Raw genomic sequence first — 25,165 nt, forward strand, 5'->3', positions numbered from 1 at the left:
AACTATTTATCAATATAAAACTCGATGTCATCAATCAATGCATTCGCTATTCTGATTCTATCTTGCTATCAGCCGTCGTCCTTCGCTCTTATTATCGATCCATGGGTACGATGCCATTCTATACCGCGTCTTTCTGCAGAGGGTCAGTGATTTGATTGCTTCTTTCCTCACATAAGTCTAGCGAATTAATTTTCACTATGCGTTTTGTGGCCTCTTTTTACGTGAAAAGCATGCTTTATGCTTATTTATGCTCTGACCCAGACATGCTATGGTAGTTGCCGCAGACTCATCTTGCCGTGACCATACTCACTACATCCACCGTGGGCTTCAACCATAATTTCTCTTCGGGACTGCATTTCAGTATTACTTCTGTGGGATAGATATAACACGACACGCTTCAGCCTTATTCCGACAGTGTGCTTAATTTCCGAGCCCTTTAGATCTCTTCCTCCTGCGGCGGAAGCTTCTTCGATACCGACGACCCACATCCGTAGATGACTATTACGTTACCAACACTACTCTTTCCCTTGGTCAGCATGTACATAGATCAGCTCAAGATCTAAGCATGCGGCGGAAGCCGAGGCCTGTTAAGTAATGGGTCAATCCAAAGATTAGTTAGATAAGTCTGCTGATCCAGGCCGACACACTTAGAACTAGGCTATGGGTTCAGCTTCCCTTAATCGAGTTGTCCCACTCCCTCTGCTATTTGGCTACCTTTACTGCCTTGATATTTCTTCGGGCATTACCGGTTCCCTTGAGGGCATAGCACTGCTCGTTCTCCATGACCACCAGTTTGATGGGCATCATGCCCGCAAGAACGCATGCCACCTCGCGAGATACGGTGTGGTATGGACTGATAACTCTCTGGCACATCAGCTTATTGTTTCAACTCCGACACCCAGATTGGACTTCCGTACCGCAGTATTGAAACTGTCACGCTTGCCAGCATCCTGCGCTTGATGAAACACGCAGATTTCCGGTTGTTGACGACTATAATCTCGCTGTAGCTTCTTGCTGAGCAACCATTTCTCGACCAGACTAATCGAATAGGTTGCAGTCAATTCGATCTACTCGATGGACTCTCCGTTCACATAATCGGCGAATCCCACTAGCTTAAGGTGATTATACAATAAAGCCAGAAATCGGCCATTTTGTAAACCACGTGCTTTTCAAATATTTTTTTTTCAAGAGCACGAGATAAAAGAACCATGACGCGTATGTGGCTGAAATAATGGTAGATCGTTTGTTTAGTTATGCTGGACAATCATAATTTAAGCTTCGGCATTGTACGAAAACTATTACGCCAGATTTGGGCTTTTGGAAATGTATGTAGATAAACGTGTGGTGCATTTGAAATTCATTACGACCTTCATTGTATAATCACCATAACGTCTGACGACAGCTTCAACCTCAGCACACCATCGTTGGGGTACGCCTCGTTTTTCAAAACAAAAAAAAATCCTTGCTACGGCTAGTTTGTTTTCGGCCGCTCTTGCTCGTACCGTTATCTATTCAAGGTACCGACACAAACATCCGACCTCTGACATTCTATATCTATACATATTATTCGTAGATGCTGTCGCTTACATTGATTGCACTTATCTGTTCGTCGAGCCTCTGGCGATAGTCAGCCGATCCAACTTCCGCTGACAACTGCTGAATGTTGTATCGCACCGTTCGCTTCGATCTTTCATTCGATACATTTGGCAACCGTGCACGAATTCTACTGACAACGATGATCGTGATTAGAGTCGACGTTTGGGCCTTTGAATGTCCGCACTTCAACATTACCCGAGAAATGCCGCCCGTCTTCCGGAACATGTTCTATCTGGTTGCAAGTTTCCTCTTTTGAGTGCCTTCACATGTGTTTCTGGATATTCTTTCCTGTATAGTAGATGTAGTAGTAGGCCGTTGTCATTGGTTGCGAATTTATGGCTTTCTCTACCAATATGACATGGAAAAAGTCGTCTCTAATAACCTAAGCATTAGCACTTTTCTCAAGCTTTATAAAGGCATCCATAGAATGTGTCTTCGCAGTTGTCGAATTTGTCGTTTGTCAGCTCACCATTTTGCAACCCAGCAATAGAATGCTCACACCAATCATAAACGAAACAAAAAAAATGAATCACGAATTGTTTTGTTTCTTATTTTTGTGATTTTTTCAGCATTAAGGATGCATGATAGCAATAAAAAATGTGTCGTTTTTTTAGTCGAAAGTGCTTTTTTGCGAATATGATTAATGTAAGGGCATGTTCTTGATAATGAATCAAACGTTAAACTTGGCTTGAAATCCTCGCCGTTAATTCATAAGTTGGACCTGGTGAAACAAATTACGAAAAACGATGATCGCCAACAAAGTTAGCGTTCGTACGACCGTGCGTCACTATTAGAAGCATAAGTACTTGAATGCTAATGGTGCTGTTAGCATTAACCATGTTTTCCCGATACAGGCTTCAACATGTTAAATATGACGGGGAAGGGTCGTTTGGCCGAAACCCTTTCGGCCGAAAGCCATTTGGCCGAATGCCACTAGGCCGAACAATCCATTGGTCCGAAACGCATCTGACTGAAAGTTATTTGCCCGAACGGGTCATCCGGCCGAATAGGTCATTTGGGCGTATAGGTTATTTGGCCGAATAGGTAATTTGGCAAAATAGGACATTTGACCGGATATGACATTTAACCGAATAGCACATTTGGTCGAATAGGATAGACGTCTCACTTTTCACTCCTCATTTCTCACTTCTCTCTGTAAAAAGTGAATAGTGCGAAGTGAGTAGTGACCCGTCTCACTACTCACTTTTCACAGTAAGAAGTGAGGAATGAGGAGTGAGAATGGAGACGTCTCACTTCTTACTCTTCATTTCTTACTTCTCACTGTAAGATGTTAGAAGCGATTAGTGAGACGTTTTACTTCTCACTTCGTACTACTCACTTTTCACAGTGGGAAGTGGGAAATGAGGAGTGAGAAGTAAGACGTCTCAATGTTCTCACTTCTCACTGTAAAAAGTTAGAAGCGCGAAGTGAGTAGTGAGACGTCTCACTACTCACTTTACGCTTTTCACTTTTAAAAGTGAGCAGTGAGAGATAAGAAGTGAGTAGTGAGGCGTCTCACTTTTCACTCCTCATTTCTCACTTCTCACTGTAAAAAGTAAGAAGGGCGAGACGTCTGTCCTGTTCGGCCAAATGTCCTATTCGGACAGCTATCCTATTCGATCACATGAAATATTCGGCCTAATGGTCTGTTCGGCCAAATGGTATATTCGACCGAATGGCGTTCAGCCGAGTGGTATTCGGCCAAACGGCCCATCCTCAAATATGACCGCCTAAATGTATTATCGTGTTAGCCTCATGACATACGTACGTAAACATGGTAACTTAGCTTAGAAACCTCGCAGGGTCGCTAGTGAAACAACAAACTAGAACAAAATCGATTGCCGCACCTCAAGTGGTCGATTATCCAACTAATAAATATTTGAATTGACCAGTAAATTAGTGTACGTAAATCTCTGTAGTATTTATTTTATCCTATCACCCTTCTGGTGGTTCCCAAAATCCTTTTTTGTTCTACTATCTGGCGTTCTAGATGTGCTCATCTGGAAACAAAAGCTTTTTTAGCAAATTTTCGGATTGAGAGATTCGGATTTTTATTGCGATTGCTCACAATTGATTTTTGAACCTGTTCTTCCTTTGATGCTATTATTTATTAAGTATTCCAACACTACTAAAAGAAATATTCTCAGATTGTACAGACATAAGTTCACTCTACGAAATATTGCACTCGTTGACAAAGTATTTCAAAAGTTATTCACGGGTGTCCAGATTTTGTCGCCTACAAACCTAACATCTCAGTTGGACTAGGCTACCGTGTGACAACATATTGCTCTTGATCTGATGCTGTTTCCATAGAGGGTACAAACACCATTTCCTAATTCCGTTCTACCGCATATTGCATCAATGCCCTCCTGAATACTCTTGGCAATCACCTCTCATGAATATCTTATTCCGTCTTGCCAATCGCGAAACTCGATGCTGGCAGTTCGCAACAGCACCTGCTAAACGGCCTTTTTCGTTTACCCAAACACGTACCTACCCTCACTTCTCTTGAGCACACTTGGCAATTTGTCAATTCCGTACCACCCAGCAGCAACGTCTGCTACCGAAACCGAACCGAACAGAGCCTTGTCTAGAGTCTTGTCTCGAGTCTATTCAAAAGAAATAAACCTCCCTCTCATGTAGAGGCCGAAAGTGTGAAGGAGTGAGCACGGTATGTAGGCTACACCGCAGAACTTACAAAATTTCATCACGAAAATAAAAAACAACCCTCTCCCCATCCGAGCACACATGTCCGCCGTCATCGATGCCTTTTTGGAGTCGATCGAAGCCGGATTTCTCATTCGCATTCATCGATCGGCGGATAGGCGGCGCTCCTTTGGCTGAGCGGTAAGCGGTGGCGAAGACGTGACGAAGATCGCCGTCACGGAATCGCGGAAAGGGGAAATTGAAAACGAAAACGGGTAAAAATGTTAAACCACTTCTCTTGGCCCCGGTGGCCCAGATTTAGCTCCTGTCTGACTGAGTAGCCACCGGGCGGAGGGGCAGTTTCATCAATACCAAATACCATACACAACTAAAATGTGTTGATGACTGAGTCAGACGGGTAGCGGAAACCAAATCGACGATACCATATGATTTGATCATATATTGTGTGTTGCTCATTTGTGGAACGTAATTAATTGAGCTTTCCTTTTAACCTTCGAAATGGGAAACATAAACCATTCCGGGTATCAAGTTCGTTAATTAGGCAGTATCTAAACTATAGTGAACCATCTCTTTGGCATTTGTCGTTTTCGTAAATCAAACTTGAAACGGCATTTTCCCTTGTTCAAAAAATGTTAATTCGTTTTTGTTGTGCAAATGTAGGAAATTAATCACGAATGAAGTAAATTGGGCATGGTTTGGTATAAGTCCAAGATATTTCTGATTTATTATTAGCATAGTATTTCGAGTGATAACTCAGTGACGAGATAAATGAATTTTAAAATGTTGAAGGTCTAATTAAAATTATAAATAAAAATATTCTTATTTTTCTACCATCTGAATATTATATCTAAAAAACGCTGTAGTAAATTTTGCACAGTAAATTGTTTTGTTATACATATGTAATTGGTTTTGCAGCCATGGAGCCATGTGCGATTGAATATATGTCACTGGCCAGTAGCTTCTGCTACATTGTTGGACAATGCAACAATATGCCTAATCCTGATGTGTCACAGCGATGTATCAAACATATAGGGTATAGAGGCGGCTTCGGTCCTGTAGGAGTTGTTCTTGACTTTCCTCGACTTTTGAGATTTTCAATTCTAGCTCGATAAATCGTAGAAGGTACACTGGGGGAAGTGGAAAAAGGGAGTAAGTGTTAAAATCGACTCGAAAAATTGTAACTGTACATACTTTACAGTTTTTACCACATCATAACATTATGTAAGAATATACTTTGATGCTCACACCAATACTATGTTGAAATTTGTATAATACATACACTAATATGGCTTGAACTGTAATTTAAGGTTTTGCAAAAAGTTGATTTTTGCATTCATAGAATCAATTCTTATTTGCACCAATTGCTCTTTTTTCAAGTGAATTTATATCACAGGTGACCATTATAATACAATTAAACTAATCCCATTCAATTTGTAGTGGTTTGTACCAAGAAAGCAAATAATGCAAAGGTATCAAACACTACTGGGGAAGTGGATAATGTTCTAATTACGTAATTTTTTTCTTCCCTCCAGGGTTTATTTCGATAGCTGTGAATCTTAATATGTTCCTTCTTTGTTATCATTGTGATTCCAGTGGTGATTGGACTCACATAAATGAGAAAATACCTGATTAATACACTCATCGGTATTGATGCCTTTCACATGTTTTACACATGAAAAAAATGTATAATTAAGTTAAAAATAGCACTGATAGGTAAATTTATTGTTTAATTCACATTAATTTATATTCATAACATGTTTCGCCGTTGAATGCATTTTTTTGCGAACAAATTGCTTAAGAATAGCTGATAATTTTGTACGTGCTTTGCGCACACACATACATACAAATACGCACATACAGACATCATCTCAATTCGTTAAACTAAGTTGATTAGTTTATAACCCTGTAAGTCTCATTTTTCCTTTAAAAAGTTCATCTTTGGGGCGAACATATAGACTTTACGTACACTTAGTGTTCGAGAAGGCAAAACCAGCCATCCCCTAGCTATTACGAGAATTCCTTGAGGATCTATTCCGTTAAGGTAATGAAATTATTCCACAAAAGATACTCAAAGCAATTATCGTATTGATTTTAGTTATATGTAACTACTCATCACTATTGAAGGTCAAGGTATCATGGGTTTTCCATTTACCCCATCCCACCAGGGTTAGTGGAAAAACAACTCCTAATTTTAAAATCTATTTCCATAAATTTCAAGCGACCAAAATGGTATGAATTACCACACAGTTGGTGCAAAATTGACTGTTTTTGATACCCCATTTTGATTGAAAGAATTTAAATCATTTAAACTGGGGTCGTGGGATCAAACCCCACCGAAGGGGCGGTTACCCTCCAATACCTTTTCCGAACTAAATCTATCACATGTTGTACATATGCATAATCAAGTTTCAGACATAGTAATTAATTTCCACTCCGGGTGGCTTAATACCCGGCATATAGGCAATTAACTTTGAATGTACTGATCTCGAGTGGCGATCTCTCTTCGCTTGTGTGGTCGTGTTGGGATCTGACGACCAAACTGGCACAACCTCACACAACCCTACTTCATTGAGCGCCGTTGCTGATGAAGCAAGTGTGTAGGAGCCGGACAATATTAAATACTCATCCTACTTGGTTGACATTGTGTACAAAAATACATTTGAGAGAGTTAGTTCTGAAAATGTATTGCGAGAGATCGGCTGGTACCTGGTGCTGGGAATTTGGTTTCATCAGTACCCGCTAAGCTGCGGTGGACGACGGAGGTCCTTCGTAGCTTAGTAGGGAAAGCACCTGTCATGCAAACTGGGGTCGTGGGATCAAACCCCACCGAAGGGGCGGTTACCCTCCAATACCTTTTCCGAACTAAATCTATCACATGTTGTACATATGCATAATCAAGTTTCAGACATAGCATTTAAACTGGTTTTACACTAATTCAAACATGCACTATCGATTTTTCCTTTTCCACTTCCCCCAGTGTACCTTACACCCCTTGTTTACGTGCGATTGATACTTTCGAATGAATCCGATTTGTTCGAATCATTTCCCTTTAGACCTGTGCAGGTGTTCATCAAAGTCACTCACCTAGTGGATTTTGATAACAAGTATAACAAATATTTGGTATACAAGTTTGTGTATATTAACTAAAAAAAGACCATAGATAGCGTTCTTCGCTGATCACAGTTTCATTGTTATGATGGTCGAACTGCCAGCGGTATCAGCTCATAAAGAAATACGATGTTTTTTTGGTAGTTACTCGATATACTGCGTAGTATGTGGTCAGTGAAGATACTTCTGTGTGGCCTTCCATGCGAACCACCCGGACCTCATTTGACCCTTTCATGTCGATTTTTTTACATTGATTTAACGTACAGATTTGGGATTTTCCGCTCGATCCTGCCAAAACTAGTATAGAAAGAACTAAAAAGGTGTTGAAATATTTTTTTCGGATGTCCTAGGCCGTCCAAACTGTTCTGGAGTACATATCCTCGAATGCATCAGAAATATCTCTAGAATCAAAATGTCTAAAGCTGATAATATGTCCAAAAATATCTATGTGATCATATTTCAGGGTCTCCAAAACGGCCTGGAGTTCAGAACATACTATCTATCCGATCAACCAACCTGGACGATGTATTAGTGCAGCGCTTAACATCCTAGCAGGTCAATTGAGCCGATAAGATTTCACTCATTACGTTTAGAAACTACTACAGGCCTTTTTGATTCTCCAAAACGTCCTGGAGTTGAGAACATGCCTTCTATCCGATCAACTAAGCCCTGAACGATGTATCGTGCATCACTAAACATCCCAGCAGGTCTAATGAGCCGATAGAATTTCACTCATTATGTTTACTTGCTACTACAGACCTTTACGGTTCTCCAAAACGCCCGGGAGTTCAAAAGATGCGATCAACTCGATCGACCAATTCCTGAACAATGTATCCGTGCATTTCTAACCATCCCAACAGGTCCATTTAGCTGATAAGATTTCACTCATTACTTTTGCAAGCTACTACAGGCCTTTTTGATTTTCCAAAACGTTCTGGAATTCAAATCATGCGATCTACCCGATCATCAAAGTCGTTAACAATGTATTCGTGCAACATCAACATCACATTCCAGAAGGTCCATTGAGCCGATAAAATTTTACTCATTATGGTTATTTGGTACTAATTTTTTTTTTGATTTTCCAAAATGCCTGGGATTTCAAAAGATTCGATATACCCGATCAACCAAGTCCAGAAAGATGTATACGTGCATCGCTAAACAGTCCAGTAGGTCAATTGAGCCGATAGGATTTCACTCAACACTTTTATTAGCTACTATAGGCCATTATGCTTCTTCAAACCGACATTGAGTCCAGGACGAGCGATCTACCCGATCAACCACGTCCTGAACGACGTATTTGTTTAGCGCAAAACATCACAGCAGGTTCATTGAGTCGATACGATTTCATTCTTTATTTTCACAAGCTACAATAGGCCCTCCATGATTCGATGTTCTTCAACTCGATATCGACTAACTAAAATTGCCATACTAAAATTATGTTCTCGGTTACTCTGATAGTTTTTTCGAACAATTGTTCAAGAAACTTCTATTCCACATCTCAATCTATGCTTGAGTCAATGGTCCTTTCATTAGCGACTCATAGAGACCCTTTATGTCAGGCAAAACGTCCTGGAAATCGTTACGATTGAACTACAGTCAAATCTCCATGAGTTGATATTGAAGGGTCCTTATGGCCGTCTTATGGAAATATCGAGATGTGGAAGAGAAAATCTTTGGAGGGCTGTTTGAAGGGATTATCACAGTAACCCAGAAAATGTTTTTTAATATGGCATAATTTGCTTTCATGAGTCGATAGTCTTAGAACATCGACTCATGGAGGTTTGATTGTACTTGATCATCCAAATCCGTGTACGTAGAACAAATCGCAGGTTAATATTATTGTCATTTTGCATCTTGATTCAAGATTATTTTGGAGCACCTTGGACATTGGATTTCAGGATTTCATGTTCATGGAAACTAGGATCATTTGCTTTATTACACCTGTTCTGGTAAATACCGATGATGAGGACATTGCAAAAACCTTGATTGATATGATAGGTATCGTGGGCTAAACTTCAGAACGAGTTGGAGTACCTTGAGCATTCCGTTTTTTAAAAAATGGGTTTGCATAATGCGTATAAACTTATTGAATCAGATTGGATGAATACCGACGATTAGGACCTTGCAAAAGCCTTGATTGATCTGATAGGTACCGTGGGCTGAACTACAGAACGTTTTGGAGTACCTTAAGCATCCCGTATTAAAAAAAAATGGGTTTACATGATGCATATACGGTTATAGAACCAAATTGGTTGTATACCGACGATGAGGACATTGACCAAAGCTTTGATTGATCTGGTAGATCCAGAACGTTTAGGAGTACCTTGTGCATCTCATATTCAAGCAAATAGGGGTTACATGATGCGCATATGCCTATTGAACCAGATTGGGTGTATACCGACGATGAGGACATTGACCAAAGCCCTAATTGATCTGGTAGATGTCGTGGGCTGAACTCCAGAACGTTTTGGAGTACCTTGAGCATCTCGTATTCAAGAAAATTGGGTTTGCATTATGCGTATATACTTATTGAACCAGATTGAGTGAATACCGACGATGAGGACATTGGTAAAAGTCTTGATTGATCTGATAGATACCGACGGTTTGGCCGTGATCTTACCGATCCTCACGCAATCCTAACAATATATAGGGTAATTCGCCAAATGTTGAACGGCTTATTTCTTCGCCTGTTGTTGAACGCACGTGCATTTCTTATGGGCGTTCAACAATAGGCAAGAATTTTAGCCGTTCAACATTTGGCGGTTTCCCCTACCGGTTTCGGCTACCGGAAGTTTTTGAAATTTGCTGTGAGAAATCTTGGATGGAGAGAACAATTACCGGAGTATGAAGATCTCTGCTATTTGGTTGATTTCGACACCATCAATAGCAGGCACAAGATCGCTGACATAGTGTTTTTCTGCAACATCTTGAGAGGACGGATCAGCAGTCCGTATCTTTGCAACCGGCTTCACTTCAACACTAGTCCGGTTACTGTTCGTCGTCGGAGAGTCTTTGATCTTCCATTCAGATCGAGGAACTACACGCAGCATGAGCCAACTAGTAGGTTCATGAACGATTTCAACAGACTACAGGATGTTATTTCCACAACTATGACAACAGAAGTGATTCATAATAAGTTAAGATCATATTTAAGAGGACAACTGTATGTGTAACGTTAATTTTGTGTATAATATTTAAGCAGGGTAACGGGCTTACAGCCTATAGTCCAATAAACCAAACAAACCGTGAACTGAACTCCAGAACGTTTTGGAGTACCTTGAGCATCCCTTATTCAAGAAAATTGAATTTGCATGATGCGTATATGCTTTGCTTGTTGACCCAGATTGGGTGCATACCGACGATGAGGACATTAGCCAAAGCCTCGATGGATCTGGTAGATACCGTGGACTGAACTCCAGAACTTTTTGGAGTACCTTGAGCATCTCGTTTTCACGAAAATTCCGTTTGCATGATGCGTATATGCCTATTGAACCGGATTGGGTTTATACCGGCGATAAGGACATTGCCATAACCCTTGTTGGTCCGGTAGATACCGTTAGCTGAACTCATCACAGGCATAGCGTTCAGAATGGCTCAACTTATCTGAGTATTCAGAACTATCAAACAATGTGATATAGGATTCACACATGCCAGATTTATTTGCATGCTTTCAGAAGCGAAATCTTCCCAAGGTTTCGGATATCTGGGTCTTCAGAGTATAGTCAAACTTGACCCCTGATATTTTTCCTGAAAAGCCAACTGAACAATTTTGCTGAAGAAATTGGTGACCTATCTCTCTTCTGTGATTTTACACAGTCAATCCAAAACGCTGACCATGTATCACCCATCCTTCCTAAAAGGGTTAAAAACAGTGATTGTTGGCGATAGAGCTATCTCTGTTAAATTTCTTCGATATATTCGTCCGCTTATGAAATCTGCCACAAGGCCGTATCCCCTGAAACAGAGTCTTCTAGCTTCAACTGGTGCATGGTCACAACAAGCATCATTTGGAGAACCTATTACATTTACATACAAAGTTTTTCTTCGGTACTGCTCGCTTATGCCTAATGTTGTGGCCATCAATTCTCCGAGTTGAAAGAGGAAGTATGGTCCAAGAACAAAACCAAAGCTTCAACGTAATCACTTTGGCTCTAGAGGCAAGTTATGTACAGTGGCTGATCGATCTCTCGCGTCCACGAACTCGTGAAGCTGCAACGTCACCATTTTTTTTCCAACGTATCCGTGAAAATAGCAACGAGGGATTCGATTTTGACTCAGCATAGACAGATTGCTGAACCTACCTTTGCCATTGTCCAAGTATTTCTGCTGAGATGGGCTCATCCCACTCATCTTGGGCTTGAGCAAGATCGCGATCAACCCGAGGGTCTATAAAGAAATCGAGGTGCCTGTCGATATCTGATTCTTACTTTGTGATACATTTCGCAGATATCAGCATATCGTTCAGTAACACTCATTTTGGTTCTATTTGGAACTTGTTGGAATTTCAGATGATGAGCAGCTCGCTCAGACCGGCATGCCGTATTCGCTAACCCGGCGGTTGCACGCATTTTCTGCCGGCCGAGTCGGAAGGTCGGAAGTGGATAGTTGACTAGTATAATATCCACTGGAGGGCCACAGCCTATCCGAGCGAACACCATTCCGCCTAACTACCATCCGCTGCAGCTTAGGTAATAAGGGGAGCAGTCAGAATCAGACACTAACCATGCATCAACCTGTTTGGTTTAGACATAATTTGATTTTCTAGAGTATTTCACAAGGGTCAGTAGATTGTTTGATGATTCTCTCGTGTTTTCAACTAGTGTAATTCATAGCAATACCATATCTTCAATATAATTCTAGTCCGGATCGAGAATCGAACTCATCATCTCTGGATTGGCAATCCTACGACTTTGCTCGCAAGGCTAACTGGGGGGTAAATATGATTAGCGAAACATAATGTGCATTCAAATACATACTCAAACACGCTAAACTAGAAGTGTTTACAATCTAATTAATCCCTGACCAGAAACCAAATCATCAGTGTTTAAGATATGCAAATCGCATATCTTAATGCATAAACTGCCAAATCCTACCTAGTTCCAAACACGACCAAACATGACCCTGACTTCACAATAGATTCCTTACAACCGGATTTCTCTACGGCGGAAAATACGTTGATGCGATATTTTCTTTCGATTTATGTTCGTATCATAGATCCACTATTCGCTAACGATGACCACAATCACGGTCACCTAGACGGGACCTAGAAGCGTAGGTTTATATAGGTATGGGAGAGTGACAATTCGCGTCGGCGCCGGCCGTCAGCCATATCGAGCCAATGCGAAGGTGAAGGTAAAACTAATCAATCCAAATTTTCTACCAGTAAAATTATCCGGTTTTAATCAATTCAAAAACCTTCTCACTATAACCGTGAAGCGTTACTAAGCTCTACGATAAAGTACTTCGTACATTGGTCGTTCAATTGATAATAACGAGAGAATCATCCAAACGTCTAAATACATTTTCGACCCATTTGATGAGTACAACTATGTGCAGGTGTTGTGTTGCCAAATTGAAATCGTTTGAGTGTGGCTAAAAAAATTACATAAATCATTGGAAAGAGTAAACAAAGAACATGCAACTGTTGAAATTAGCTTGCAGCACTGACATTACTGACTGCAGGCAGAAGAATGCATTGTAAACCGGGGCTTGGAATTGGTGGGTAGCTCATTTTCAAGCCCGTTTTTCCACCAGCAAAGGAGTGCTAATTTGTAATGTGAGGAGTTCACAACGCGTTGCAATTTGTAGTTGAAAACTCAATTTGCCGTATAGGTACATTCGTATGGCATGGTGTTAAAATATCGATTATCGATTATTATTGAAGTTGCATGTAGCTAGCTCTAATTTTTTTTCGCGGAAGTTAGTATTGGGTGTGAGAAATGAGGCACGGTGAGTTGTGGCCCTTAAAAATGAGACAAGAATTAATAAAACCAAAATATTTTTTCAAGAACCCCTGAAAGTAAAGTGCTTTGCTCCCAGAAACTACTGTAAAAGTTTGAGCCAGATCCGTCAAGTCTAAGTGGGCGCTCAAAGAGCATGAAGTTTATATGGAAAAATCGACAAAATATAGGTATGAGATCGCCATCCACTTTTTTACTTCTAGGTGGCGCTGTAGTTATTCAATACCGCTTATCAGTAACAAGGACAATCTTTACAATATTACAAAACAACAAGGCTTTCGTGACTTTGTTGGCAAAACGCCCGAATGGTGATGTAAAATTTGTCGGTAGTTAAATTACTCAATTGTATGTGAAACAATGGTGAACGCATGGTTGTTTGTTTTGTCAATGGATTGAATGAAAATCTTACGGTGAGGTGAAATAATCGCAAATCTTAAAATTTGAGTGAGAATGAAGGGATTTTACTAAATTTGCTCAATAATGAATAACTAATGTTCAATTGTAAAATGAACATTCGCTCAGAAATACCTATCCTACACAATATTAGTGAGGTCATTTTGCCCCGTCGTGGGTGTCTTTTGCACTGTTCTCTCCTATTATCAATTGCTTAATTATAACATTGATAACCCGTTAACCAAGACGAACCTCTGCCATAAAACCTAACCTCCAAAATTTCCAATAAAATTCCGCATGAATTCGTGGTAAGTGCTGAAATATATTCGGCTTACGGTATAATGAAAACTTGTTTTAAACTATAAACGTATACTGGTTTTGAACAGAAATGTAGACTGGTTTGAAACAGAAACAAATGTTTAGACTTGCTGCTCTCCTTGAATCAAACATCTAAACTAATAAGATTTTTTTTCTTGTATTTTTCAGGTAATATTGTAAAAAGATTCGCTGCTGTTATGTCTTGGTTATTTTTCTATCCGCCAAGAAGCTGTTTTAGGTATGTATCGCTTCAAGTAGCTCTCGACCATGTACGCACAGACATTAGAAAGGTAGAAAATAGCTCTTGGAAATATGTGTATCCAATTAAAAATTAAAGGATTTTTTTAAATATTTTTGTAGAGACTTTCAGCCCAGAGTAAGGAGTATTTTAGAATATCTTCTTCTCAATATCAGGCCTGGTAGCGAGTCACTTTTTAGTGACTTGGTCACTTTTTTCGGGTCAGTCACTAAAAAGTCTCTTTTTTCGACCTCAAGTCACTAAAGTCATTTTTTCTCGGAAAAAGTCACTATTTTCAACTATTTTAGAACTATCGACTTGGTTTCACCAAGAACATCGTCGCGGACTGAAAAAAAGTGTTGAAAAATTTGAAACCTTATCAAACCTTATCCTTATGATCCTTATGAAACCTTATTTCATCTTAATACTACACAAGTTTAGATGCATTCCCTGTTGTTTCGGGGAAAACATTAGTGATCGATAGCTTGTTCCAATTTTATAACATATATGTTTTACTTACAAAAACATCTATTTTTATGTATTTTGAAACATAAGATTTTTTTTAAACAGAATGGAAAAATTTGAATCACTGCTTGATACTGCAAAGTACTTTGGAAGTGGAACATTTTTTACGTAAGGGATCCCTCATAGAAAGTTTTTTTTTAAATATTTTTTCCGTAAGGAGCCAATGAATGGTCTCTCGACATCTGCACCGAAAAAAAACTTAAAAAATTTCCAAGATCTATTCTGGTGATAATTTAGACATTCGAAACTGGATAAACTTTGTAAATTCCATCGAGAATAGTTGGATTTTTTGATTTTGAGTTTGATTCATCGGTTGGTAGCTCGAACTTCTTGTTTAGTTACCTCCAATACATTTTCCAAATCAATATCTTCCACATAACGTACATATTCACATATGAGTTTTCACAACATTGTAAATTAATGTCCAAGTCGGGTGGTTTAATCCCCGGAAATAGGCAATTAACTTTGATTGAACTGAACCTGAGTTGCGTGCTCTTGCCTACGCAATGCGGTCGGGTCTGAGCTTGACGACCGACTGGCAAATAGCTTACACAGCCTCACTTGATTAGTACAGTCTGATGGAGAATGTGTACAGCCGCTAGACATTCTAAATACTCACGCTCCTCTAATATGAACGTGTATTATACACATGTAGAAGTGTTGGCTTGAGAAATGGATTGCGAGTGATTTGACTATGCGTCCAATTTGGGAATCTCGAGATCGTTCAATAGCCGCTAGGTTACGAAGGCAGACGGAGGTCCTTCATAGCTTAGTTGGTTAAAGCACCAGTCTAGCGTATTGTAGAGTCATGGGTTCGAGTCCCATCGAAGGGAATGTGGTTACCTCCAATACATTTTCCAAATCAATATCTTCCACATAACGTACATATTCACATATGAGTTTTCACAACATTGTAAATTCTTGCTTAGGCTTTTTGGAATTCTGAACAAATTCTTAAGGTTCCGAGACGATTCTTGGGTTTCATATTTATGAACTTTGTGAGTTATTATTAAAAATTAAATTTAAATAAAAAAAAATTAATTTTTTTTATTATATTAAAAAAAACCATTTTCACACTCAAGTGAAGATTTTCTGTTTTGGGAGTTCGAACCCATATTAAACGAAGTGTGCGGCGCGCGACGAACGGACGTCAAAAGTTTTCACAGCGTGATTTTTTCGTTTTGGCTGCCGATAACTCCCAAAAGTTAACTATAATTCTGTTTTTTTTTTAAGTTGGTTTAATGGAGAACTATGGAGAGGCATGGTATCGCGAGTGGTCGTGTTTCTTGACAACATTTGTGTGTCCAGTGTTTTCCTTTAAAAATATCAGCTGGTTTGACCATGCGGAGTGAAGAAGGGAAGATGGAAAAGCACAGCATGTTGGTCGTGGGATTATTGCTCAGTGCTGGTGCTTATTTTGCGGATGTTTGGCAGGGCTGCCTCTGAGGTCCTTTATGATGAAAAATAGCGGATGGACCTACAAAAATGGTGAGCACGTTCCGGTTCTTCCTTCTTAATGTATTATTACCAAAACCTATACCCTGCATAAGACGAGTGTAGTGCTTCTGAATTGTCATCTCCCGACGAGTGTGTCGGATAACTAGTGTTCCACCCCTGATTTCGACAACTGCTGTGACGGTTGTTTTCGGTGCGTGTTCTTGCGTTCCTTCGGCAGTCGGTGCTACGCCCCCTCTCCCGGTATCAGTGCGCTGGGCCCCGTGACGTCATTCAGCGGGGACGCCACCAGTTTCAGCTGATAGGATGCGATTTTTTCGGACGGTTGAACGCGCGTATTAAAAACGAGGATAAAAGATTTTCCCGTGTCCAGCCCGCTCAAAAATTGGGTGGCGGTGGGCCGCATCTGGTGACCCATCGAACCGATCATCCAACGGCGACCGTAGACGACGAGTGCGCGTTTCTCAAAACGTTTCTTTCGAACTTCCTCCAGTTCGGTGGAGACGCACGGTATTTTTCGCCCCAATACCACTCGCATTCGTGCCGGAAATTTTGTTCTGCATTGTGTGGGTGAGTAAAGTAATCGTAATTCGTAATCGTGATTCTCCAGTAAGCAGAGCGATCGGCCGGTCGTCGAAATTAAGTTTTGCTTTGTGCGGAAAGCAAAACGATCGGCCGGTCACCGAAATGTTCTGCATTGTGCGGGAGAGTAAATTCATCAGAAATTGAAAGTGTAGTTGCGGTCGATATAATAAAAATACTGAACGTTCGGTCGATTGATTTTATTTTAGATCACACTACACGCTATACACGGCAAACCGTTTACCAAAACGAACCCTGCCACACTCCCTACCCCATATATCCAACATCCCAGTGATTTCTCGTGGAAGTGCAGATGACTCGTCGGCTTCTATCAAAGCGAGTATCACGTCAACAATTTCCTACCTATTCCTCATTTGACCTGCATTCGGACACGGCCGGCGCTGGTATTGCTTATTTTTGGGTCACCAGTTCTTACACATTGAAGATGATGTTAGTCCCAAACTTCATCTGTTGGTTCTCTGTGTAATTACAGCTGACCTGGCAATAACGGAGTAGCAACCGTGGGCGGTCAATCATGCTCATGCTCATGCTCAAGTTCGAACCCATATTAAACATTATTGCACCTTATTTTGTATGACTCAAATTGTGTTTTCCAGTGGTGAAGGTGAAAGGGGCGAAAATACAAAAATAATAATAAAAAGAATAATATAAACCAAACTCATCAGATTTTATTTGTCATAAGACGAACTATTCCATTTAATTCCATCACTTTGTAAACATTGATCAGTGTCCCATATTTGACTCGACTTCAGAGACTAAAGACGTCATTACCGTCATTACTGTTAAGGTCGAAATATGTATACTAAATAATCCATTACAAGTGACATTCCACTAAATAAGCACACAATTTTCTTTTCGTCGGATCTGATGAATAATGTTTTGGCAATCCATAATTTTTGCTGAATTTTTTGCCAAAAGATAGTAGAGGAAGACATAATTAAAAATTATTTGAAAATTATTAGTATCGTTAGAATAGCCTTATTAACTTCATATAAAGTCAATTTTTGTCATTTGCAAATGAAATTCAAAGTCACTATTTGGTCACTTTTTCTGCAGCTGAAAGTCACTATTTGGTCCCTTTTTTCGCCAGTGTTGGTCACTAAAGTCACTATTTTGAGCAGCATTGACCGCTACCAGCCCTGCAATAACATTACATCCCCCACTGGGACATTGCTGCCTCGCAGCTTGGTGTTCATTCAGCATTTTCACAGTTATTAACTGCGAAGTTTCTAAGCCTAGTTACCATTTCTGCATTCGTATATCATGAGGCTAACATGATGATACTTTTATGCCCAGGGAAGTCGAGACAATTATCAAACCGAAAATAGTCTAGACCGGCACCGGGAATCGAACCCAGCCAACCTCAGCATGGTCTTGCTATGTAGCCGCGCGTCGTACCGCACGGCTAAGGAGGGCCCCATGTATTCATCTACATCCATTATATAGTTTTGACGATCAGGAGTCATGGTTAGGTGGTTTGGGATATCCTGGGTCATCCAGACTCTCTTTGACTTCAGAACATGCGATCTTCATTCACAACTCTAGCTTTTTTCGTGGCTTCATGCTTGTATATGTGTTTAACCATATATATAATGCATTCTTGAAGATCGAGGGACATAGTAAGATGGTTTTGGGATATCTTGGGTCATCAAAGCCGTCCTTGAGTCCAGAACTTGTGATCTAATGCCACAGCAGTAGATTTTTCAGGTAACCGTAATCCGTACGTGCGACTATGACGCAGTCACGGTGCAAACATGCTTTATACTTGCTCATATAGCGAAATATAGTGCTAATGGTTACTTGGGGTTTCCGTCATTCAAAGCTCCAATATATCGGCACCAACATTTCAAAAGTGCGAAACTGTTATTGTAAAGGAGAGCTTCTCACGTCGCTGGTGGGCTTATTTGTGCCCACCCGCGCAATCCAGCATCATTTAATGAAAGAAGAGTGTTCGCTGCTTATATCCAGTGACGTGAGAAGCACTTGTTTACAAAAACAATTTCGTTAAAAAAAATGACTTTGAGAAAATATTTTTTAGCTGTTTGTGTGACGACTGTTTCTTTTGCATTTTAGTAAAAAAAAAAACGCCTACTCAGTCTCCAAATCAGCTATAGTCTAATGTATATTGATCATCCAGGAGCTGTACTGCATAAGGAAACTTTGAGTGACGAAAGAGTTACTTTCGTAGCTGTAGATTTCAAGCATCGAAATCAAGGATAGTTTGGATGACTCAGAATATCTCAAAATATCTTACAATATCCGTAGGTCTGAGGTGAGCCAGCCTAGGGCTGAAGGTAAAAAGGTATAAAAATAACCGTAGGCCTCCCAGAAGGTGTAATGGATATAATTGAATTCACATTGAAGCTTTGAGCTTGAATTCACATTGAAGCTAAGCAGCTGTAAATATCAGACTCAAGGACAGTTTGGCTTGCCCAGAATATCTTAAAACTATCTTACGATATCCGTTTGTCTCCCGAGAGGTGTAATGGATATAATTGAATGTACATTAAAGCTTCGAGTACTGAAAAACGATGTTTTTGCAACTGTAGATCTCAAGTTCCAAATTCAAGGACAGTTTGGATTGCCCAGAATATCTTAAAACTATCTATATAAACTGATATTCGTTGACTTCATGGAATTGTAATGGATATAATTGAATGCACAACTGTAGATCTCAAGTCCCGAACTCAAGAACAATTTAGATCGCCCAGAATGTAGCAGAACTATCTTACTTTTCGCCCCGGGATGTGTAATGTAATGTGTGTAATGAATATTGAAGCTTTGAGTATGTCCGAGATGAGCCAGCCTAGGGCTGTAAGTCTCGTTAATAAAGATATAAAAAACTTTGAGTACTGAAAAACGATTTTCTTGCAGCTGTAGATCTCAAGTTCCGGACTCAAGGACAGTTTGGATAACGCAGAATATCCCAAAACGATCTTACGATATCTGTTGATCCCTAAGGAGATGTAACGGATATAATATAGTGCATATCGAAGCTTTCAGTACCGAAAAAAGCTTCTAAGCAGCTGTACGTCTGAACCAAGTCCTGAACTCAAGAATAGTTTGGATAACCCAGCATATCTCAGAACTACCTTGCGGTGCTTTTATCACCTTCTACAAGATGTAATGAACACGGTTGAATACTTAAATAAACGAAAAACAGCTTTTTTGCAGCTGTAGATTTCAAGTCCTGAACTCAACGATAGTTTGGATGGCCTAGGACGTCCAAGGAAGATAAGAAAATAGTTTATTGTACATCACAGTAGCTTTACGGATACGTTTGAATGAATATATTATTTTGAAACAGTAAAATCCGCTGCCAATGTAGGGGAAAGTGGTCAGTTGCCGGCACTGGTCGGTTGTCGGCATCCCGTCGTAACTTTTCTGCAGTAGGTGTCCAACTAACCATCCTTCCCCTTCCTCAGCATTCGCAAGGACGTGGCCAGGACAGATCTCGACTATTGGAGAGTGTATTGCTTCCATCTAAGAGGTAGTGATTAGTCCCAAATCATTATCTGTGGTAACGGATGAAGGTGATGCTACTCTCGTACAATAGTCTTGGCTTGTACCACCTACGAATTTGTGCGAATTGCTCAATGCTAATGCTAATTTGCTTAGTGTTATAAACCGAAATTAAACGATCGAAAGGTGAGCGCATTACGTATTTACAAAGCAATTTAACTATATTTTGTGATTCATAAATGAATGCCACCGTAGCGGTCGCAGTTTAACTAATATTTCCACTTTTCAAAATGGTTACTTATTTCGGTTGTCGGCACCCCGGTGATTATCAAGGGAAATCATCAGTTTATTGCCTAATTTCAGGCTATAAGCCAAATTGTTAGCAAAACTAAAGATTTTTAAAATCTTGATATAATGTGTATAATGTACTTAAATGTAATACATTTCATTGCTATTGACACAATAAATCTTGATCTTTACAGCCATAACGCTCCCACTTCATAGTTTTTCATTTTGAGTGTTTTTTTTTTGGGTGCCGACAACCAACTACCTTATTCGAAATGGCTTAAAATCAACGCTTAACAAAATTGCCAATGAAAATATTCCAATGGATGAAAGAAAACAAATCTTTTTACCAGTTAGGGGCCATCCAGAAACCACGTGGTCATATTTTTGAAGATTTTCAACCCCCTCCCCCATATGGTTTATCGTGGTCTTTTGGCAGATCCCATACTAAAAATATTTTCTCGGTTACTCTGATGGTTCTTTCGAATAGTTTTCCAAGGAACTTATATTCCACATCTCGAATATGCTTCAGTCAATGGTTCTTTCATATGCGACTCATAGAGGAATGAATGTATTACAACAATTATTATTTTGGAGTTCAGATCATTCGATTTATCCAATTAACCAACTTATGAAAATGTATATATGTATATAAATGTATATAATATCCCAGTAGGTTCATTGGGTTGATATGACTTCAATTATTATTTATATGTGGTACTACAGACTTTTTAGGTTATACAAAACGTCCTGGAAGTGCTTCTAAGGCCCTATAAAAAAAGTTTGCAAACCTCATTGTCATTGTGCAAATTGATGTTGACTTAAGATAAATTTTAAGTACCTTGTCTCTTGGATCTCATGTTAATGGGAAATAGGATCATATGCTTATTGCATCGGATCGGGTATATACCGATGATGAGGACATTGCAAATGTCTTGATTGATCTGGTAGATATCGTGGGCTGAACTTGAGAACGTTTTGGAGTACCTTGAGCATCTTGTATTTCTGAATATTAATCACTGGCTTAACGTTCAGGATGACCCATCTTATCTAACTGTTCAGAATGATTCAAACATTTCAACTTCATTTGCATGCTCTTAGAATCGAAATCTTCCCAAGGTTTCGGATATTTGAGTTTTCAGGGTCAGTCAAATTTGAGCTCCCATATTTTTTCTATAAAGCTAATATCTAGATGAACAATTTTGCTCGAGGAAATGGTGGCCTAGCTCTCTTTTGTGATTTTGTAGACAATCCAAAACGCTGGGCATATATGACCCATCCGTCCTGAAAGGGTTGAGATTTGTTTTGGAATCCAATTTCAATCGTTATTATAACACTATTTTTTAACCTAGATTGTTTCAAATATTTTAAAAAAATTTCTGGAACACTGCCACTTTTTTCATATCGCAGGAATCTCCTTAGTTCTAAGACCCTTTTTTGAATTTAGAAAGCATTATTATTATTCAGAATTTCATGTTGATTTTTTAAATGCAAGCTTCTTTTCAAGCTAACCTTTTTCATACGCACTACTAGAATTTTGTGCATTTAGAACATTTAGGTGCGTTATTAAATTTTTCGATCAATTATCCTAATTGTTCAATATCATAAAAACTGAATTATTGCCTACATTTATTGCTTGGATTAATTTTAAATTCCAAGATCTTCTGAATTTTCAAGCATAATTATTCTGGAGTTGCAAGGGAAACCCTTCGGAATATTGACAAGAAATTCTTCAGAGTCTCCTCGGAAAAATCTTTAGAATTTCAACGACATTTTTTCCGAAATTCTGTGGAAGAGTTCCGAAAAATGTTCGGTAGAAATTTTGAAGAACTAGAGGAATCCGTAGTAGGATCCGAATGCATATTTACGATGAAAATTCCAATAAACATCAAATTCCGAAGAATTTCCAGTATAAATTAGAAAAAAAATCAGCTTACTTTTTTTACAGAATCTTTAAAGATTTTTTTTTCAAAATCCTGGGCCACTTTAATGAATCTTCAAAGGAAATTCTTCTAAATTTCCAATGGATTTTTTTTTCATTTATCAAAAGAAATTATTCGGAATATGCCAAAATATTGCCGATGGAAATTTCTAAGATTTTCCAGTAGAAAATGGAAAAAAAGTTCATCTGAAACACCAATAATGAATTTCCCGAGGAATTTCCGATGTTTTTACTAGTGGAAATAAGGGAAAAATGTACTTTTGTTGTACTTGTAAATGTTGTACTTTTAAAGCATATCCAGTACGAATTCCTTAAAAAATTAAATCAAAATTTAAAAAAATTTCTGATGAGTTAGGTAATTTACAGTGAAAATTCTTAAAAATTTCTAAATTATTTCCTGTGCATCTTTGCATGGTAAAGATTTAAAGCAATGTTTAGCTGAACCTACAAAGAAATCAAAATGACTTCTCGATGAAGAATTAATTCCCGATGAAATTTTGGAAGAAAAATCTTGGTGCAAGTTAAAAAAACATAGACCTTGAGAATTCTAAAGAATTTTTCTTTGAAAATCCAAAGAATTTTTTGAAGATAATCCATAGACTCTTCCGTGGAAATTTTAATTAATGCCTCGAATAAAAAAATACTTGGAAATTTGAAAAAATGTGATAGAATTTACAAAGAGCGTAAAAAAGTATTCCGGAAAATGTTCATTTCAAAATTCCAAATTTGAAAAAAAAATCCAAAAACAAAAAATCAACGGAAATATCAAAGTGTTTCATGTGGCATTGGCTGTTTAATATCTCTTGGAAATTCAGAAGATTTTTTCGTGAAAAATTTAGAAGTCTTCTTCTTCTTCTATGGTTTCACATGCCAACTGGAAGTTGGTCTACTTTTCAACTTAGTATATTCTATTAGCATTTCCTCAGTTATAAATTGAATGTTTTAATATACCAGCCATTGCACGATTATATAACTTGTGTAGCAAGTACAATGGATACACTATACCTAGGGTGTCGAGAATGTTTCCCACCCGAAAACATCCTAGACAGGAACGAGAATTTGCTCGCAAGGCTAACTGGAGACTGAACATTTTGAAGTGTACTCCTTAAAATGTTCGAAAAACTTCTTTTTTCGAAATGAAGAAGAATTTCTGGTGAAGATTCGGAAGAACTTATCGAAGAAATTCATTAGAATGTAAAAAAATATGAAAATACGAAAAAAAAATTCCACCGAAATTTATATGTATTTCCCACGGGACTGTTTTGAACTTTCAGACAGAATTCACATGGATTTTTTTTTCCGAGTTTCAAGGAATTTTTTTTCGGAATTTACACTGGAGATGTTTTGTTTTTTTTTTCATTAACAATTTGTAGCAAAATTTTTCAGAGAGAATTGTTCAAAAATCATTCGGAATGGCAGCACTTTATCAGGATTGTATGAAGTAATGTCAAAGTTTTTACAGGAAATTTCTTTTCTGGATTTTTCCTGAATATCCAGAAGAAATTCTTTTGAAGATAAGAAAATTATGTTGAGCTTTTTAGTGGAATGTTTTCACCTGTCATAAGACGAGTTTATACAATCCCATTGAATTCCACCACTTAATTGTATCTTGACAGATACGTATTTCGACCTCAACAGTAAGGCCGTCTTCAGTGTCTCGTACTTGACTCGACTTTTGAAGTTTTTATCTTGGATTATTGTAAAAACATGAACATTTTTCAAAATTGAAGCTGCAGTCCACTGTGGTGATAAATCGCTAATAAGAGAAGGGATCAGCCAGAACTAATAAAAAACGAACTAAAACTATTAAGAAAGAAATTGACACAATGTTAAAGATATCCGTATTTGTTCTAGATTGATTATTCAATAAATAAAAGTCTGATTGATAAATGCCTTATTTATGTGCTTTCAAGATTCAGCGACAGAATGATGCATCAATTGACAAACTCGGTAAACATTGGATGTTTTATTTTCGATTTCGAGAAAGGGTTTAACTTTTCCAGTTGCATCGCGCTGTATTGGCGGCTCTCAAATTAATCAATCCATGTAACACAAACAAACAATACTTGAACGGGAAAGTAAACAAGCTATTGCGTTGTTCTGTGAAATTCGCGCGCACCTTACTAATCACTGCTCGCGAAAAATTGCTACACCACACTACAATCAGACGGAAGCGATGGGAAATTTCCCGTTTTGTGCTAAAAATAGACTGTTTGCTCTTGTTCTCCGCTACTTGAGGAAATGCATACTTTTCCTGGGAAATTGGAGAAAACCAAACATTAAATGGTGACTTCATCAACCGGGTGTGCTTTACCTTTGTATCAGAATAACAAAAAAAAATTACAACCGCTCTATAATATCTCCAAAGAATCACAATAGAGCTAAAGGTTAACTTGACATTTTTTATTTGAAAAAAATAATCAAAAGACATAATTTGATCAATATTTGTATCAGCCTAATTACAGTTAGAGCCCCTTTCAAGCTAATTTATTACGAACTCGACATATTAAACAGGAAAATACCTATTTTTGGAACGGTATACTCCCATCGTAGCCTAACGTGAATTATTTTACTTCCCAATCAAAGCCACTCTGAATCGAAATTAATTCCATT

General features: G+C 38.7%; 1 protein-coding gene across 5 annotated transcripts in view; it reads left to right on the forward strand.

Moving 5' to 3' along the window:
- LOC134204958 (3-hydroxy-3-methylglutaryl-coenzyme A reductase) overlaps positions 1-25,165 on the forward strand; it is a 164,954-nt gene that overhangs the window by 31,860 nt on the left and 107,929 nt on the right. Inside the window, exon 1 of one of the 5 annotated variants that reach the window (XM_062679780.1) lies at positions 14,209-14,280. The exons of the other annotated variants lie outside the window; for them this stretch is intronic. The gene's annotated coding sequence lies outside the window, so the exon portion shown is untranslated. Of the gene's footprint in view, positions 1-14,208; positions 14,281-25,165 lie in introns of those variants that run through there. 5 annotated transcript variants of the gene reach the window in all.

The sequence above is a fragment of the Armigeres subalbatus genome, chromosome 1, assembly GCF_024139115.2.
Source record: "Armigeres subalbatus isolate Guangzhou_Male chromosome 1, GZ_Asu_2, whole genome shotgun sequence".
Classification (NCBI taxonomy): domain Eukaryota; kingdom Metazoa; phylum Arthropoda; class Insecta; order Diptera; family Culicidae; genus Armigeres; species Armigeres subalbatus.